This window comes from Panthera leo, chromosome C1 (assembly GCF_018350215.1).
Source record: "Panthera leo isolate Ple1 chromosome C1, P.leo_Ple1_pat1.1, whole genome shotgun sequence".
Taxonomy (NCBI): Eukaryota; Metazoa; Chordata; class Mammalia; order Carnivora; family Felidae; genus Panthera; species Panthera leo.
The window spans coordinates 210,943,032-210,962,851 of NC_056686.1; the positions used below are offsets into that span (position 1 = coordinate 210,943,032).

The following is a 19,820-nucleotide window of genomic DNA, read 5'->3' on the forward strand; positions in this document are numbered from 1 at the left end:
CTGTGTCCCAAGATGATTACCAAAAAAGTCAACATGTGGTGATTGGTTCTATCCTCTACTCGGTCGGAAATGGGAGTTGAGGGTGGGAAATCTAATAGATTTCCTTTATTATTTCACATCTAATATATTTATTATTTTATTAGCCTTGACCTCAGAAAACCCTATACCTAGGTTCAGCAATTTCCAGAAACTCAGTCCCAAAGAGGAAGATACGTCCTAAAACTGCCTGTGCAGCGTTCGTCGAAGATTGCGGCCTGTCAGGAGAAAGACGACCACGGCAAATAAAGGTAATTTAAATTAAGAGAAAACGAGGGGGCGCCTGGGCGGCTCAGTCGGTTAAGCGTCTGACTCTTGACCTCAGCTCAGGTCTTGATTTCAGGGTTGTGAGTTCAAGCCCCGTGTTGGGCTCCGTGCTGGGGGCAAAGCCTACTTTAAAAAAATGAAATAATTGGGGCGCCTGGGTGGCTCAGTCGATTGAGCGTCCGACTTCAGCTCAGGTCACGATCTCACAGTCTGTGAGTTCGTGCCCCGCGTCGGGCTCTGGGCTGATGGCTCAGAGCCTGGAGCCTGCTTCCGATTCTGTGTCTCCCTCTCTCTCTGCCCCTCCCCCGTTCATGCTGTGTCTCTCTCTGGCTCAAAAATAAATAAACGTTAAAAAAAAAAAAAATTTAAAAAATGAAATAATTAAGAGAAAATGAGTAACGTGCTAGCCTGCAGATGCTTCTGGCAACTCTAGCTATTTTGTTTATTGCTTTTCTCCAACCCACAACCTCTTCACCACCCCAACCCCCACCCCCTGCCCAAATGGAAGTTTCATCAGGGGAAGAACTTTTACCTGTTGTGTTTGTTGATCAATACTAGGCATGTAGAATATTGCCTTGCAGTCTACTTCTTTAAAGAGTGGAGAAAAGTCCTTTATTCATGCTGAAGACATCATGGTGGCTATAAAGGTGGTTACAAGGTATAAAGGTGGTTCATAAATATCTATATATCCATAGTGACCTAGATTTTATAGCCAGATACAAAATGGAAAACTGACTCCCCAAGTCTCCTATACATTAGCCTGGGGGAAAAAAAACCAAAACCTGATCGTTCTGTACAGGGTTCACTGCAGCAGGACAGTATGTGTTGAGGCTTTCTGTGGAGCCCAAGAGCCATCACATACTGAACCTTAAAGTCACAAGAGCATGAGGTAACAAAGCAGAACATGAGGCCTGGGTTTAAGTGGCTATGCAGGAGTAAGTTACTTATGGACTTCCTCAAGAAAGATGGCCTGGACCATGGTCCTCAGTCCAGCATAAACCATCAGAGAGACTAAAGAGAAGACTTCATAAGAAAGCCTGGGTGGCTCAGGGCGCTGAGCATCTGACTCTTGATTTCAGCTCAGATCATGATCCCAGGGTCATGGGATCTGGCCCCATGTCAGGCTCAGCATGGAGCCTGCTTGGGATTCTCTGTCTCTCTCTCTCACTCTCTCTCTCTCTCAAATAAAAAAGAAAGAAAGAAAGAAAGAAAGAAAGAAAGAAAGAAAGAAAGACAATTGTGAAAGGGAAGCAAATGTTGAGGAAACAAATATTTGATTTATAATGCAGCAGAAAGTCAAACCTACCGAAAGTAACTTTAAAATCAGAGCAACTGACATAAGATAGAAGTACGAACATGCTTTTTAATTAAGTGTTTACATGGAACATTCAGATGCTGTCATTCCAGAGTGACCCCTTTGAGAAAAATGGAGGAAATGCCATCCCACTGCATGATTTATTGATGTTAGGATTCATGATTCACAATCAAGACAGAAATGGAGCTCCATGGCTGTGTCCTCATGATGTCCATACCAAGAGCTAGAGATGGAAAAACCCCGGCTGTTCTTGACCATGACTCAAATAGTTTGACTGATGTTCTAATTCAATTAGTATTTGGTCCAGCATCATGTGGTTATAGCCAAAGATTCACAATCATCTACAGCACTAAGTTGAGTCAGATTTGTGTCAATTTTGCAGAAGTATGCTCTCCCCCAAAGTGCTAGGTTGACAAAGAAAATCAATAGTGTCATCAGTTACAGATGAGCACGCTGCTGTTGGAGGAACTAGGGCAGGACTTCTGGAGTCAGCACAGCAAAAAGACATCCAAGGCCACCTGGCCCAGCGGAGATACAGGCTATACTTAGTTCACGGACTCTGCAACTCTGAGCAGCACTATCGAAGAGGGCACACTTTTTGCCAGACAAAGGCAGACCCAAAGAGAATAATAAGTAACTCTAATGGACTACTCATTATCTGTCAGGCACTGTTCCAAGGGTTTTATACATAATAAATTATTAATGGGGTTACTCCCACTTTACAGATGAGAAAACCAAAGCATAAAGAAACAGAACAACTTCAAGGTCACCCAGCTAGCGACTGTCAGAGCCAACACATGGAAGCAGGGGGTCTGGGTCCAAAGGCCAAGCTCTCACATGGACTCTTAGGAATGAAGAGAACTGAGGTTACCTCCAAACTAAGGTTACCTCATTATCTAGAACCAGCCCAGCCTCCTGAAGAGCCAAGGTCAATACAGATCTCTCTGGCCTCAGAACAGACACACCAGACACGTCAGGTCAACAGAGTTAAACCAAGCTAGTCTTCAAGCAACCGAGCTCTAAAACCTGCTAAGATCCAAAGTGAAGAAACCCAAGAAATCACATAGATCCATCAGAGAGGGAGAAAAATAAAGAAGACTAACGCTGAGCTGGACTACTCTTAAGAAAGCTGGGTTGTCTCTGTGGCTGACCCCCACCCCCAGGGTCTTGAACAGGTCAGATCTGTCTGTTCTCAACCTTGGTTTATTCGCTCATAGCTTGAGAGACTTGGACCAGAAAATTGATGAGATCCCCTCCAATTCTAGAACTCTGTGCTCTGGCACCCTTCTGAGAAAAACTACACTGGGTCTCCCTGGTACTTCGCCCCAAGTAGACGCTTGATCGACTGAACTGGAAAGCAACCTCCAAGTGCTCTTTTCCTATCAGAATTTTTAGCTTTGATCAAGGAAAAATGCAAAATGGAAAACCCACAACAGTTTAATTCTTAGCTCTTTATTTGACCCACTAGAAAAGAAAGTGCCGTAGAGAATGTAACAGAGATTTGGAATTTTGTAAGAGCCAGCTCGCTCCCAATTAAAGCATCATTCTTTACTCCAAGTCGATCAAAAAAGAGTTTGTGCATAATGCTAAAAGCAAACACTCTCAAATCATTCAAAAGTCAATTGTTTTCCATTACCTGATTCGATCCCATGACCTGTCATGGCATTCACTTCCTGAGTGTAGGACCAAACCCAAGTCATCATTTACCTAAACAAAATGGTTTGCTCTGTGTCTCCCTCTCTCTCTGACCCTCCCCTGCTCACACTCTGACTCTCTCTGTCTCTCAAAAGCGAATAAACATTTTTTAAAAATGTAATAAACAAAATGGTTTGCATGTTGCATTCTTGGGGAGAATTATAATTTGACATAGTTGGACCCTGCACAGACAACCTAAATGAGTACAAAGTCAAGCATCCATTTCTCAAAGAGACATTTCAGTGTTCGGTCTCATTTTTATATAAAAGTTTAAGAAGTAACATCAATAAGATGAAAGCTTGCGTGTATTACATAAAGCAGAAATGCCACCTGTTTACATCTTACATGTCATCTAACATCTCTATTAATGCACCCGGCAGATTAAGTGGAAATGGGTCATAAGTCATTCACTGTAGAGATAAGATTTAAGGAGAGTGTTAGCACACTAGGGAATACACTTGGGTTTTTAATTTCTCCTACACGCTACAGGAAGTAGAAAGATAAGTGTGCAACATTTCTTTAGTGACACGTGATGGTCAGCTTCCATTTACTGCTACCTGAACTCCACAGTGGATCCATCTTGTAGTTCATGGGCAGCACAGGTGGCCATGGGGGTTGATATTTGGGGCCTATCTGAAACACAACTTCAACTATAAGGCAGCCTCACAGAACAAATTAGCAAGAGATTCTACAAGAGTTCTGGGATCAGATGACGATGTCTTTCTATTTTTGCCCTCTATATTCAAGATGAACCTGACATTCAAAAACTCCTTGAAGTTAAGTGGCATTGTACAAGTAATTGCTTCATTACCCTTGTTCTCATTTCCATTCCTCACCTGCATTGATTTCGAGAGGATTTGTAAAATCTTGGGCATTTGTCTTTTTCTTCAACTGAAAAGATTTCTATTCAGTACTGATTTACTCCAAATTGAATAAGGATTCCCTCCCAGTCTACGCTTAAAGTGTACTTTGAACAAGCAGCATGCTGAACGTCAGCAAAGAAAAATGGCTAAAACAAATTTAGTTTGCACTGAGGGCCATTCTGCATACATGTAGGATGCAAGCACGGTCCAAGGCATCCGGAATGTGAAGGCCAAGAACTGAAGCCAGCAGGTGAGTCCTCCGGGCGAGGCCCCGACTCTAGAAGCAACAGGAAAAACTGACCAAAGAGACCAGTTAGTTACACCCCAAAGCCCAGACGAGCAAACTAAAGCACAAAGTCAAATGATTCAACTTCAAGTTGCTAAATCAAGGAACTAGGGATTGATCACAAAGTCCACGGTAAATCTCTTTCACACTGCCTTCCTTCAAAACAACTTGGCATCCAAAGTGAAGCGAGGCACTCTGGAAAGACTCCTATACCCCTTAACGTGGGCAGAAGAAAGGGCACTTTCAGATCACCCTGGCCGGAGGCCACAGTACAATCAATGCCATGAAGAGGCACCGGTCCCGGGTCAGAACCCCTGGTTTCTTACTCCATCTTACTAGCTTCTTGACATTAAGGAATTTCTTTCTCATAATGTGTTGAATAATGTGTTGAACCGGCTTTGATTTCCCTTCAACATCTAGCAATATAGAATTGAAAATTTCTAAATAAATGAAAAAAAAAAATGGAGCCTGTGCAAAAAATACCCACGTACATACACACACACATATACATACACATATACACACACACGTATGCTTGTGTGTATCTATCTACTCCACTGAGCAAACCTTAGACTTTTTTATCAGGAGACACAGTGCAACAACCTCCCTTTAATCAGATCACTCAAGCCTTTTCAGGTCAGGCCCTTTAACTTGTGGAATAGCTCCTAAGAACCAGTTAATTGGGTCACATGTTATTGAGCAATATGAATGCCATGTAGTTCACTTGCAGGAAATACTAATGGCTAAGGCCAATGCCAAGCAGGATCTGACTCTGAAAGCCTGTGAGAACTAAGAAAGAATCTATCACCAGATGACCAAAGTGGGGATCCTCAGAAAAGTCATCAAGGTAAGAAAATGAATTCCACACAGCAAATCTTGCCAGATTTAAGACACTAATTAAGGAAGGATCCAAAAGAAAGAAAAGTGTTGTGCCAGGTGATTCCACGAAAGCCAGTCGATGTTCCAAGGGTTGGTCACCAATTCCACTCATACTCGGGCCAGATACCAGACCGAGCTGGCCAGCCCCAGAGCCACACAATCGCTGAGGAAATGGGCAAGCAACCGAACCCAGAGATTTAAGATGGCCGTTAACACCAACATTTTTTAGAAGATTCTCTAAAGGCATCTATTAGGAAATATAATGTTGAGGGGATATATAATCAGCAGTGTAATTGTTTTAAATATTTACATATATAATTACGCGTAGCAATAGCAAAGAATGCCAAAATGTCGGTGTTTAATATTTTCTCCCTACTCAGTGTTAGATGTAAATATTCTACCAAAGATTCGAAGTCAGACTAAAATAAGGTCTAATAGAAATTTCAGGCACTGCTAGCTCTGGGATCATCTTTGACATATGGTTGAATGAGAGTCAAAAATGCTCTGGGTCTTTCTTTTTTAACACCATAGCTCAGAGCTCTTTCCTCCTCCAGCTCTGCAAGCCTAGGTCTTTATCAAGCGTCCTAAATTTCAACAACCTCCTATTAGCCAAGCTGTCCATTCTTACCTCAACTCCAATCATTATGCATGTCAGATAAATATTCTACATCATACTTTCCCCTTATCCAACCTCTATTCAAAAACCTAAATTTCTCAGAGCCTCCCTGACCTAGTCCTACATGGACTTGGTCTTCAAACCCAGACTCCCAGACCCCACCCTATCTCATCATAGCACAGGATTCCTAGCTCATTTCCCATTACTCTCCATGATGGCCCAACTGCTCACCTCATGACCGCCTGAAGTATGTGGTTCATAATTTCCTTTAATAATGTTGTGTCCTCCTTTTGGGATGAGCACTGGATGTTGTATGGAAACCAATTTGACAATAAATTTCATATTAAAAAAAAAATAATGTTGTGTCCTCTTCCCTTCCCCACTCAATACTCTTCCTCCTTTACCCCCTTTTCCCTCCATAACTAATGGCGATCACAAATCATGAGCAACTGGGGAAACTCTAGAACAAATCACTGGTATTTCTCCCATCCCCATTTCCAAAAAGAGGTATGGCTGCAGTAAAACAAACCCCCCAAAATATCTCACCAGTAACTCAAAGCCAAGACACAAATAATAAAAGGTAAAGAAGGGTGGGAACCACATTTTTTAAAAACTAAACTTAAAGGTTCTTCAGTTGAACACAAAAATTGTCTCTGAGCTTCACAGCCACCAAGGCACAAGGTGAAACACGATATGTTAAGTAGTTTTTACCTGGCTTTAATCATACAAATTCATCAGAACAGAAAGGGAACTGCCATGCATATCATTAGATTAGACATTTAACACAATGGATAATATATCTTCAACGAATGTTACGTACAAAGTACAAAGCCATTTCTTACCATGACCGTCTATAAAAACTGAGGGCATAATATTCACCTCACTCTATTAATATGGTTCTGTTGGGAACTAGAAAAATACAGTCCGGGAGTTGGTGTTTCTGTGACTTGGTACAGGAATAGCTCCCTCTAATATCAGTTGTTCTGCCTGAAGCTATGTGTCCGATGAGTCAAATGGAGGCCACCAGCAGGCACCTGGAAGGAACTAATCTAATGCTATTCCTCTGAGGAGGAGGCCAACAAAAGGTCTTGTTCGGGCAGGAAAATAGAAGAGTTGCCCTGATGGACGGCCACCGGCTATCCTTGGAGAGGTGCACCTTAAGAAAAGCCTGAAGGTTAAACGAAGACCGTTTCCAAAATAGCTCTGTATCCCGTCAAAGGCTCAAACAAGTACCCTGCTGCCCGTGACTTCTCTTCTACATCAAAGACATGGAAAATTTCAGCAGGCAGGATCACTGGAACAAGCACTCTGTCACAAATGGCCTAGATAATGGCTCCTGCCCACCGGTATTCACCGGTGATGAAATGCCCACTGGGGTAACTAATGAGTTGAAAGGACTATCCAGGGCTATCCATCTAGATGCACAAAGGCATATGCCCAAAATAGCATTTTGGTCTGACCACTCTGCAAAGTGATTCACAGAAAAGCGGGGGGCGGGGGGGTGGGGCGCACAGTGTATGAGACCGCAGAGAGTTTCTGACAAACCACTGCCTTTGGGAATGCTGAACATAGTATTTTAATCAAAAAGTCATTGGGAGCAAACTGGCACCTTTAATGACTATTATATAACTTGCCTAGGGTCACGGGTACCTGGGGCGCTGATGTTCACAGCGAGTATTCTTATTAAGTTTCTTTGGTTTTCTTTATATTAAGAATTGGAGGCACAGTTTTGCCAGAGCACGTGCCCCAGTAACTGACAGCCATTTACGAGCTGTGTCCCTTACGCCTGTCGCTGTGCCTGATACATTTTCTGACAAGGGCGTCGTCTGCTAAAGTGAAAGCTGAGATAGTTCTCTGTGACTTAACAGGACTATGTTAAATTGATAAGAAAAATAGAAAATAAAAATTTAATGTAATAAGGAAGGAAGGAGAGGGGTGCCGGGGTGGCTCTGTCAGTTAAGCGTCTGACTGTTGGTTTTGGCTCAGGTCGTGATCTGACAGTTCATGAGTTCAAGCCCCGCACTGGGCTCTGCACTGAGAGTATGGAGCCTGCTTGGGATTCTCTCTCCTTCTCTCTCTGCCCCTCTCTAGCTTGCTGTCTCTCTCTCTCTCAAAAAAAAATAAATAAATAAAAATTAAAAATGTAAGAAAGGAAGGGGAGAAAGAAGAGAAAAAGAAGGAAGGAGGATGGGAGGTAGGTCTGGACAACAGCAGAAATTGATCATTTTCTCTCCAACAGTCATGGTAACAACAACTCCAGCCTCCACTTGGGAAGGCGAACAGCCCCGCTTGTTCATCTGAAGGAGCCCATTGGGGTTTACAAGTCAGTAGCCATGCTTCCTGGGGTTCAAGCACTCAGAGAACTTATGCCAAATGATAGTTAACAAGATAGGTGTGTTGTGGCACTGAAAGTTTTTAAGGCGCAAACACATGCAAACAGCATCTCTCTTGCTTCATCCAGATGTGGCCCATTCTACAGAACTGAGCAGAGTTTGAAGCCACACTCTCGTGACTATGTCCACCACCATTCAGACACCACAACCCATCAGAGGTGCTGCTGGTCTGGCCTCCGAAATAGAGGCCTTTCTGGAGGCTGCTAAATGTCCATAAAACACACACAGGTGGAGAGTTCTTAGCAAATGAGCATGAGACACAGACAGCGCCCATTCCAGAACGGTTATAATCACAAGCACACCAATCCTTGATCAGGCTGCAGAGGGCTGCCTCAACAGTTTGCCTTCAGATCAAAGCTTCTAAGCCAGATTCAGGTGAAGGAAGAGCCCCTGGAGACCCCACCTCACACAGAAACTATTAAAGTTTCAAAATGGGTGTCGCAGTAATCCTCACCAGGCATCAGGAAGTCATGGTTATTTATGGACGGCCAAGACCAAGGTCACTCAAAGAATCCAGGTCAGATGCACGGGCACGGTGCAGGGTCTAGCTGGCACTGTGAATGGCCACTTGTGCAGAGTGCAAGCAGACTCCAGCTTGGGACTATCAGGGAGGGGCCCTCACTAAGTGTCCTACAAAGCCAAAGTTGGTGAGACCTCTGTGCGTCCGCGGGTTCATCTGCGTACTGGGGATTCACGCTATCAGAGGCGGCATGTGGCAATGCCATGAGAGGAATCCCAGTCAAGTCTATTCATGGTCACTTAGACCAAGTGACAAAGAGTCTGGGGAAGGAGCTGGCTTGCACCCCCGGGAAAAAATATGTCTGGGGCATTCCAAACATCCAGTGAGCTTGACTATAAGGAGCAAAACAGATTTTCCATGGGGTTCTCCAAGGAACTGGAACCCAATAAAGGGCAGCTTATGTTATTGTACAAGCCACTGATATCTAAATATACAGCAGGCAACATCAATTCTGTGTTAAGACTTTGTAGGACACAAATGCGCTAAAGAACACACACACACACACACACACACACACACACACACACACACACACACTTAAAACCAGAGAAGTGAGGGGCACCTGGGTGGCTCCGTTGGTTGAGCATCTGACTTTGGTTCAAGGCATGATCTCACAGTCTGAGTTTGAGCCCCACCTCAGGCTCTGTGCTGGCAGCTCAGAGCCTGGAGCCTGCTTCGGATTCTGTGTCTCCCTCTCTCTCTGCCCCTCCCCTGCTCACGCTCTGTCTCTCTCCATCTCTCAAAAATAAATAAACATTAAAACACACACACAGAAGAAGTGGATTCTGCCTAGCACCTCACTGTCCAAGGGGACTTTCTGTGATGACGGAAATATTCTGTTCTGCCCTATCTGTGTGGTGGCCACCAACCAGTGTGGTAACTGAGCACTCAAAATGTGGCTCCCGTGACTAAGGGACTGAATGTTTTATTTTACTTTTTTACAACGAGTTTAATATTAACTTAAATCATCATATGTGGCTGCTGGCTCCCGTATAAGACAGCACACATCTGATCTCAACTATGAAAACAAAGTACAGTAAAAAGATGGGCAAAATGTGTGGTTGCCTGTGGGTGACTTTTTTCTTCTGTTTTATACTTTTTCTCTATTTCCAAATGTTTTTAAGACTAAGCATGTCTTACTTTTATAAACAGAAAAAATAAATAAACATCTGCTAAAAGTGTTAACAGAAAGGCGAGACACAGGACAGTTTCCACAGCTCCTGTATCCAGTGCCCACCATTCTTGGTGAGAAGGCTCCTGTGAAGCTGGGTCTTGCTCGGGCTGACTGATAACCAACAAAGGATGAGGCCTCCACTGCTGTCCAAACACCCATCACTCATCAATTGGCTGCAGGTGCAAATCTGCTCCAGCCATACTGGCTTTCCTTTGAGTACCTGAATACGCCATGCTTGTTCTCACATACACCACCACCCCCAAGCCATTCCCTCCCTCTCTGAGCCATCTTTCCAAAGCTCCTCTCTCTGGCTCCTCAGAATTCACTTCTGTCCAGTGTGGCCAACCAGGCACCTTCCATGTCATCACTTCACTTCTCACTATCTGCTACTTTCTTGTTTATTCACTTATCATGTGTCTTCCCTGCGCCACAATCCAAGCTCAGAGACAGCAGGGATCTTGTCTGTTTTGTTCACACTGCCCTATGCCCTGGCTCCTCAGAATGTTCTGGCTCCTCAGAATTCACTTCTGTCCAGTGTAGCCAACCAGCACCTTCCCTGTCGTCACTTCATTTAATTATTCACACGGCACTTCTCACTATCTGTTACTTTCTTGTTTATTCACTTATCATGTGTCTTCCCTGCACCACAATCCAAGCTCAGAGACAGCAGGGATCTTGTCTGTTTTGTTCACACTGCCCTATGCCCACCACCAGTGATTACAGTGTCTGAAGTTCTCTGATGTTCTGTAAATACCCAATGAATCAATGGCTAATGTCTCCAAGCTTCACAGAGAACTCTGCTTTTTAAGGTTCCCCAAGTGAGAAATAGATGGGCTCTGGGGTCAAGCTGCCAGGTTCACTCTGGGTGGATAATAACTACCCTCTTCTCAGGCACATGCACCCCAATATTTATAGCAGTGCTATCAACAATAGCCAGATTAGGGGCGCCTGGGTGGCTCAGCCGGTTAAGTGGCCGACTTCAGCTCAGGTCACGATCTCGCGGTTCGTGAGTTCGAGCCCCGCGTCGGGCTCTGGGCTGATGGCTCAGAGCCTGGAGCCTGCTTCCGATTCTGTCTCCCTCTCTCTCTGCCCCTCCCCCGTTCATGCTCTGTGTCTCTCTGTCCCAAAAATAAGTAAACGTTAAAAAAAAATTAAAAAAAAAAAAACAATAGCCAGATTATGGAAAGAGCCTAAATGTCCATCTACTGACAAATGGATAAAGATGAGGTATATATATACAATGAAATATTATTTGGCAATCAAAAAGAATGAAATCTTGCCATTTGCAACAACGTGGATGTATGACGCTAAGTGAAATAAGTCAGGCAGAGAAAGATAAATATCACGTGATTTCACTCATGTGGAACTTAAGAAACAAAACAGACGCACATAGGAGAAAGGAAGGGAAAATGAGATAAATAGAGAAAAGGAGGCAAACCATAAGAGACTCTTAAATACCGAGAACAAACTGAGGGTTGCTGGAGGGGACGTGGGTGGGGGATGGGCTCAATGGGGGGTGGGCATGAGGGAGGGCACTCGTTGGGATGAGCACTGGGTGTTCTATGTAAGGGATGAATCACGAAATTCTACTCCTGAAATCATTATTACACTATATGTTAACTCACTTGGATTTAAATAAAATGTAAAAAATAATAATACATAAATGACTCCCCTCTTCTCTATATCAGCTCCCTTGTTTGCTATTTGATGCAAGGCATAATAGGAGACCTCATGTTGCTGTGAGAGTTCATACGAAATAATGGAGGTAAAGCCCTGTGTGTGGTGCCTGGCCCACAGAACTGCTAAAAAAAAGTATCAGTGGTTATTAGGCTTTGAAGTTCTCTGATTTGTGGAAGAAGAGCATGACAAATTTGCAGATATGTGTCACTGAGATAAGAGGAAAGGGAATCAAAACTTCAACTAGCAGCTTCTTAGGCTACCCCTTCTGTTAGCTATCACTGCATAACCAGCCGTGCCAAACGTGGAGGCTTAATGACAAGATTGCTTTTGCCCTTTGGGCAGGGCTCAGCAGGAAGAGCTAGCCTCTGCTCCACTTGGCATCCAAGGGGTGGTCCGCTGGGGCTGAAATCATACACAGGTTCATTGAGTGTCCTGTCTGTGGCTGCTGGGGCAGATTCCAGGAACTGGGAGCCAGGACAGCTGGCCCTGGGACATCTCTCTCTATCTGTATGTGGTCTCTCTGGTACGGCAGGCTTGGAGGAGTCGGGATGGCAGGTGAAGACCCTAAAGGGGCATTATGAGAGAGACACAGAGAGAGAAACAGAGGGAGAGGGGGAGATTGAGAGAGGGAAGTTGTACAACCTCTTCTAACCTAGCCGCAGAAGTCACGCCATGACATGTCCACAGTGTTCTCTTCACAGGAAGCAGCCACAAGGTTTGTGCAAGTTTAAGAGGAGGGAACACAGACTGAACCAGGGGTGACTTTCTAGAAGAGTCTACGGGACAGGAAACACTGTCGCAGCCACTCTTGGAAAAGACCTTTTCTCATTGTAGTTCTGGTTTGTGGTGTTGAGCATCTTTTCACGTGTCTGTCTTTTAGCCATCTGGATGTCTTCTTCGGAGAAATGTTTGTTCGTGTCTTCTGCCCAATTTTTAATTGGATTATTTGTGTTGGGGTGTTGAGTTTTAAAAGTTCTTTATATATTTTGGTGGTGGGGGATGGGTGAAATAGGCGACGGGGATTAAGGAGGGCACTTGTCGTGATGAGCACCAGGTGTTATATGGAAGTGTTGAAACTAACATTACACTGTATGTTAACTAACTAATAAAAATTAAAGACAAAACAACAGAAGGACCAATTGAAGAAAGAAAGAAAGAAAGAAAAAAAGAAAGAAAGAAAGAAAGAAAGAAAGAAGAGAGAGAAAGGGAGGAAGGAAGGAAGGAAGGAAGGAAGGAAGGAAGGAAGGAAGGAAGAGGGAGGGAGGAAGGAAAGAGAGAGAGAGAAGGAGGAAAAAGGGAGAGAAGGAGAGAGAAAGGAAGGGAGGGAGGGATGGGGAAGGGAGAGAGGGAAGGAGGGAGGGAGGGAGGAAGGAAGGAAGAGGGAGGGAGGGAGGAAAAAGGGAGAGAGGAAGAGAGAAAGGGAGGGAGGGAGGGAGGGAGGGAGAGAGGGAAGGAGGAACGGAGGACAGACCTTTTCACAGAACTACCAACAATTTGCTAATTCTTCCTTCACCCGATGGCCACATGCTTTGGGAGCTGTGCCATGCTGCCCTGGGGAGCAGGGGTGCCTTCTGGCGACATGTGTCACTGACCACTCCTTGGCTCAGAACGCCGGGCAGCGCTTAGCCTCACAATGCCAGAGGAGACTGGGGCACCACGCGGCAGCCGCTCAAATCTGTCATGGACGGAAGAGCGGGGCACACACTGACAGCACTGGCAGACTGTGCGGGCACCGTCTCCAACCTCCCCCACCAGCTCTCAGCTGCGGGCAGGCAGGAGGGCTCACCCACCAGCTCCCTCGCCTCTGTCCACTAGGTGGGTCTGGCCAAAGGGTGCACTGGTCAGAGACCACAGGGAGGGAGCAGAGCGAAGAAAAGCATCTGTCATCCCTGAGCCCCACGGCAGGTCACCCCAGGCCGGCCGAACCCCTCCGCCGAAGGGTTCCGCTCCTGTCCCCTAACACGTTTTCCTTGGCCTCTGGCTTCCAAGAACAGCTCCGGCTCCTCCGTCCCCTCACTCTTCAGACCTGTGCCAATAAAGGAGCTGTTCTGGGGCCGCGTAGCGTCCCTTGCTGGTTTTTTCTGTGCCTGCTCACTTCCATGGGAGCCAACTGAAATAGTTCCTTTACTAACCTTTCTCAAATTACACACACTGGATAATGTCATCTGTTTCTGGATGCAACCTGGATGGGTCCAGAACCCTTGCTCTTATGAACTAATAAGAGGATCAAATCCATCTACCTCTTTCGTGCTTTGCTCTCCTGAAGGACTGTTCACGCAAGTTATGTCTTGATCAGGTCATCGTTCATTAATTTATCCACAAATAACCATGAGCTTTAACAGTGACAGAGCTGGCTGGATTTGGGGGTGGTGATGATAATCGTCCAGGGTCCTTGCTTTTACAAAGCTTACAGGCCACCTGCTCTATTGAGTTGTATTTGGCCGACATTTGTCAAAAAACCAGGAGTGTCTATTTCCAAAACACTGAGACCAAAGGTAAAGCAGACTGCGGATGGTGAGTCCCGTCTTCACTCACCACCTCGAGGCTAACAGTGCTCCCGAAGGAAAGCCATCTAAGAAGTGAAGGACATTCACAAGCCATCAGCATTAGTCACCTGCCCATAAACGTCATCTTTTATATAAAAGCCACATTGTTCTGGAAGGTGTCGATCCGGTTACATAATTCAAAACCCAGTCAGCACATCTTGGAGTTGCTGACACAGAGGCTGGCACACGTGTTCATGTTCATGGTGATGGGGGAGGAGGAGCCAGGGATAGCCGCTAATGGTCCTAACTCTGAAAGTACACTGTAGAGAAAGGCACAGGCCACACCACACAGCGTGAGCCACCTTCTTCCCGTGAGGACAAGTCAAAAAGCCCGTTGAAGGAGCCACTTGGCTTCACAGGGCCAATCAGAGGGGGACGTTCTGGGCTGCTGTAGCTGAGGTCAGCACGAGCTGAAGGGGACCCCTTTCCTGCCTCCTTGTCATCAGCCCCCACTCTCTGCCACCCTCGATGCCCATGAACCACCAAGGACAGCCAGCTCTCACCCCGGACCTGCATTTTTCTTGGGTTCAAACAATGTGTAGCCCGGAGGCTCTTCTGAGCTGTCATGTTTATGCCTCGTTACCATCCAGAAGAGACTTACAGATGGCCCCGCGCACAAAGGACGGGCAGAGGTGGAGCCCTGCGGACCCGGGCTCTCCTGACTTCTCGATGTTCAGCGTGGCCCTCTAGGCTACTCATGGGCAAGCGATCTTCTTGTCTCGCTGAAGGAATGGCACTCAAGCCCCCCCTGGGCCACCTCAGTCCACGCTTCAGAGAGGAGGGGACCAACGGGCCCCCTTGTGGCCACGGCTCCATGGGCCTTCTCCCTTTTACCCTCCGACAGCATCGGTGGGGTGCGGGGAGCATGGCTGGGCTCAGGGACCAGAGGCAACTCCTCCAGGCCTGCGCCCAGGGGGAGGGGAGGCGTGTCAGTGAGCTGAGAACTCCAAGGAGCATGACTCCCAGGGCTGCCCTGCTGGGGTCTCAGGGGCCTCTCAGGACACTTACAAAGTGAAGGCTGCTACGGGTCCTCTCAGCAGCACGGCTGCTGCTGCTGCTGCTGCTGCTGTGAATTGCCCACTTCCCAGGCTCACTGGTACCATCCCACAGATGGCCTCACAACCAGTGGCGTGGCTGCTGGAAGCTGGGCTGAGCTGCGAGCGGGGAGAGCTGGGGAGCCGCGCTCCGGGGGTCCGGGCCCCAACCTCGCCGCTGAAACGCAACTTTCCGTGAGGTCCCAGGCAAGGGGCTCACCGTTCTGGGCCACGGTCCTTTCCACGGGTATCCTGACCCACTCCGAACAGCTGTGGTGGGGATGAAGTGCCTCTGAAAATACGTCTGACGTTTGTTCGGTGAACGACAGTCTAATAAGGCTAAATGCGCATGAAAAAACAGTCACATCGGTACATGTGCCCAGTGGGGTGATGCTAATACTTTAGATCCTACACTCACATGGCTGCGTTTGCCCCGACAAAGGATTGTTCTTTTCGGACACCATCCCTTCCCCACTTCTAGCCACCTCAACAGAGCCTTCTTCCCCAAACAATAAAATCGGATGAGCGATGTTTTTGCGGAGGACCCGCAGACATTTATCTCCCAGGGAGAACTTCTGAGATGGTCCCAAAAGGATTCCTGAGTCATCTGTGTGTGTGATTAATGAGGAACTAGGGGACGTCAACAGCCGAGACCATCCGGGGCTGGGGCCGGAGGCAGGACTGGGTCTTTTTTTTTTTTTTTTTTTTTTGCAGAAGTCACTGCCAGAATGGACTTGCAACTTTCCTGTAAAGGTGCTGCCCCCTCCATTTCATGAATGATCATGGAGCTGTATAAAAGGGAAAGGAGGGTTACGCATTGCCCTGACCCCCAGCCTAGTGTGGGTTGCCTTATTCACAGTAGTTTATAGCCTTTGGGTGTACCTGCTCTTTGATTCAGGGGTGTGAGCTTCCCTCTTCCTGGAGCATGATTTTCACTGAAACCTCAGGGCTGGCCCACTTAGGATGTGGTGCGACCTACAGAATCCTTGCTCCTCCCTACTCTACTTCCTGGGAGCTTCGCGGCGCGGGGGGTTTCTTCTTCTCTTCCTCTTGAAGGCCCTCGTTACCACCTCCTCTCCGGATTCACCGCCTTACCTGCCTAATCTTGTCTTTGAAATGTCAGCCCCTGATTAGGTTGATCTTCTACCCTCTGGGAGCACTTCTTTCATTGGCACTGCTTCCCTTCCCGGGTGTCTTTTGCATCTGAGACCTTTCTGTCCGGCTCACCAGACCAGGAACAGCTTCCGCGGCTGGTACACCGGACTTGCCTCTCCACCCGCCACAGCACATTTCACTCCTCTCTTCCTGAAATATTGGGAACGAAACCCTTCTGGTACAAGAAATTCTGAGTTAGGGGGTGTCCGTTCAAGTTCTGCCAGTATAACGGATTTCAAGGGCTTTTTTTTTTTTTTAATTCCAAACCTCTCCCTCGACTCTCATTTGATACACAACACAGAAAATCAGAACTGAACACAGGAGGGAATAGAAGCCATGTAGAATATCTCACAGCTTGGGGAAGCTATACTTTGAAGAGTATAGCCGCTCTCTTCCTAAATACAGTAGATATGTGATTACAATGATTGTTAAAATCTACATTGGCTATAATATTTAAATGAAAAGCCTAGAGAGTCTGATGTTTCAAAGTGTTTATTATTTTCAATACACAGGTGAAAGACAAAGATGTACTTTTTTGCTTTCAGAAGCAACGCCATCATCACATTCATGTTATCAATACCCTAAAATGTTCAGGGGCGCCTGGGTGGCTTGGTCGGTTAAACGTCCGACTTCGGCTCAGGTCATGATCTCACAGTCAGTGAGTTCGAGCCCCGCGTCGGGCTCTGTGCTGACAGCTCAGAGCCTGGAGCCTGTTTCAGATTCTGTGTTTCCCTCTCTCTCTGCCCCTCCCCTGTTCATGCTCTGTCTCTCTCTGTCTCAAAGATAAATAAACGTTAAAAAAAAAATTAAAAAAAAAAATATCCTAAAATGTTCAGAAGGATTAAAGTGATAACTAGGTACCGTGGTCTCCTCATGACTGTTCCCTGACAGATGAAAAACAAAAAATTGTTGTAACTGTGACTTTACTATTATGCAGGCTTGGCATAACGTTTACTCTCATTTTAATTCAGAAGGTTAATTTAACTGATGGCTACCGTCCCCCTTCCCAGCTCGTGGCATGCAAGAAAGGAGCTTATGGACCCCGACAGGCATCAGCTGCACCCGCATTTACTCTTGTTCTCAGGTCAGTCTGAGAACTGAGTTTCAAACCGCCTCATAATGAGCTTTGTGTACAAAATAGCGTATGTCAAAGCTCACGCATGCCGGGAGTCCTCATCCAAAGCCACACGTGACAATGACGAGGTTTGAGGCATGTGTCAGCCAACACAGTGACAGCCATTCACTCCTCTCCAATTATTTCCTTAAAACCCATGTTAAGTGGTCACTCCATCCTTCCCACAGCTTTCCCGGTGACTCCTGGATTCCATCTACCACGTAATGGAAATGTTCCAATAGTTCCTTTAGCCTTGATGTTACTACAACTGGGAAGATGTTAGGGAATGAATTCTCTCTCCCCAAAATATATGTTAAGTGCTAACCCCCAGTACCTAAGAATGTGACCTTATTTGGAAATAGGGTCAGTACAGAGGGAATGGAGTTAATACTTCATATTAACTAGAGTAGGCCTCAATCCAATATGACAGGTGTCCTTATAAAAGGAGGAAAGACACAGGACACAGAAACAAACATGCACAGAGGGAAAGCCATGTGAAAAGTCACAAGAAGAATGCCACGTGAAGGCAGAGGATCGTAGCAATGTATCTACAAGCCATGGAATGAAAAAGGTTGCCCTGCAAACCACCAGAAGCTAGAGGAAATGCCTGGAATTCACCCGGACTGTCCTCATAAAGGAACTAAGCCCGCCAACACTTAGATTTCTGACTTCTGGACTCCAGAACTGTTTCTACATTTTAAGCCGCCTGGTTGGCAGTACTTTGCTACAGCAGCCTTGGGAAGCCGATGCAGAAGGTTTCTCCTTTCAGTTTTTATTTGGTTCCAATATTTAAGAAGCAAAATATCATTGACAACCTGGCAGTCGGTCTATCCTTGAGCACCAGAGGAGGGTCATGGATGCACATTAGAATGTCCACACCTACCCCAAGATTCAGATTTAACTGGTCTGAGATTCTAAAGTCTCCATGGGATTCTGACATGATTCTAATGTACCAGATTGCAGAAGAAAACCCACACACCATGACTTCTTCAGGAAAGACACATTGAATCTGGACACCCCTAAGTCACTGCACATGATAACTTTCCTTATAAAAAATATTGTTTAATATAGACATTCGCTGCATATAGAGGGAGTGCATTTAAAAAGTGTCCTGTGACTAAAGGAAATTTGGAGAAGTCAGGTAGACACAATCGAGAAGATATGGCAGCAGAGACTGAGGAAGCCAGGAAACACTAATGAGCGATGTGTGTGTTACAAAAGCCAGACCAGCATTCTTCAGTCAGGAGATGTCAGATTCGCCCAACACCCCCTAGACAATCACATGCAGACTTGACACCTCCGTGCCACTAAACCAGACCTCATTTCCTCTGGAATTCTGAGCCCCGGAAGAAAAGTGTGTCAACACTTACAAGTAGTATATCCCACAAGTGCTCTGGATTGACATTGGGTGGGAAAGTCTTAAGAAAATGGGGAGGTGATTGACAGAAAGATACCAACAGACACAGCTAGAAGGACATTAAAAGTGCTTGATGGGAACCTCATCAAGCTAAAAAGCTTCTGCATGGCAAAGGAAACAATCAACAACAGTAAAAGGCAACCGAAGGAATGGGAGAAGATATTTGCAGATGACATATCAGATAAAGGGTTAGTATCCAAAATCTATAAAGAACTTATCAAGCTCAACACCCAAAAAACAAATAATCTGGTGAAGAAATGGGCAAAAATATGAATAGACACTTTTCCAAAGAAGGCATCTAGATGACTAACAGACACATGAAAAAATGCTCAACATCATTCATGATCAGGAAAATACAAATCAAAACCACAGTAAGATACCACCTCACACCTGTCAGAATGGCTAACATTAACAACTCAGGCAACAACACATGTTGGCGAGGATGCAGAGAAAGAGGAACACTTTTGCACTGTTGGTGGGGATGCAAACTGGTGCAGCCACTCTGGAAAACAGTATGGAAGTTCCTCAAAAAATTAAAAATAGAACTACGACCCAGCAATTGCACTACTAGGTATTTACCCAAAGGATACAGGTGTGCTGATTCAAAGGGGCACATGCACCCCCATGTTTATAGCAGCACTATCCACAATGGCCAAAGTATGGAAAGAGCCCAAATGTCCATCGACTTACAAATGGATAAAGAACATGTGGTATATCGGGGTGCCTGGGTGGCTCAGTGGGTTGGGTGTCCGACCTCAGCTCAGGTCATGATCTCACGGTTTGTAGGTTTGAGCCCTGCGTTGGGCTCTGTGATGACAGCTCAGAGCCTA

The 19,820-nt window shown here is 45.8% G+C and overlaps 1 protein-coding gene across 1 annotated transcript in view; it reads right to left on the reverse strand.

Moving 5' to 3' along the window:
- The window catches only part of DNER (delta/notch like EGF repeat containing), a 316,552-nt gene that overhangs the window by 256,959 nt on the left and 39,773 nt on the right, over window positions 1–19,820 (reverse strand). The window lies entirely within an intron of this gene.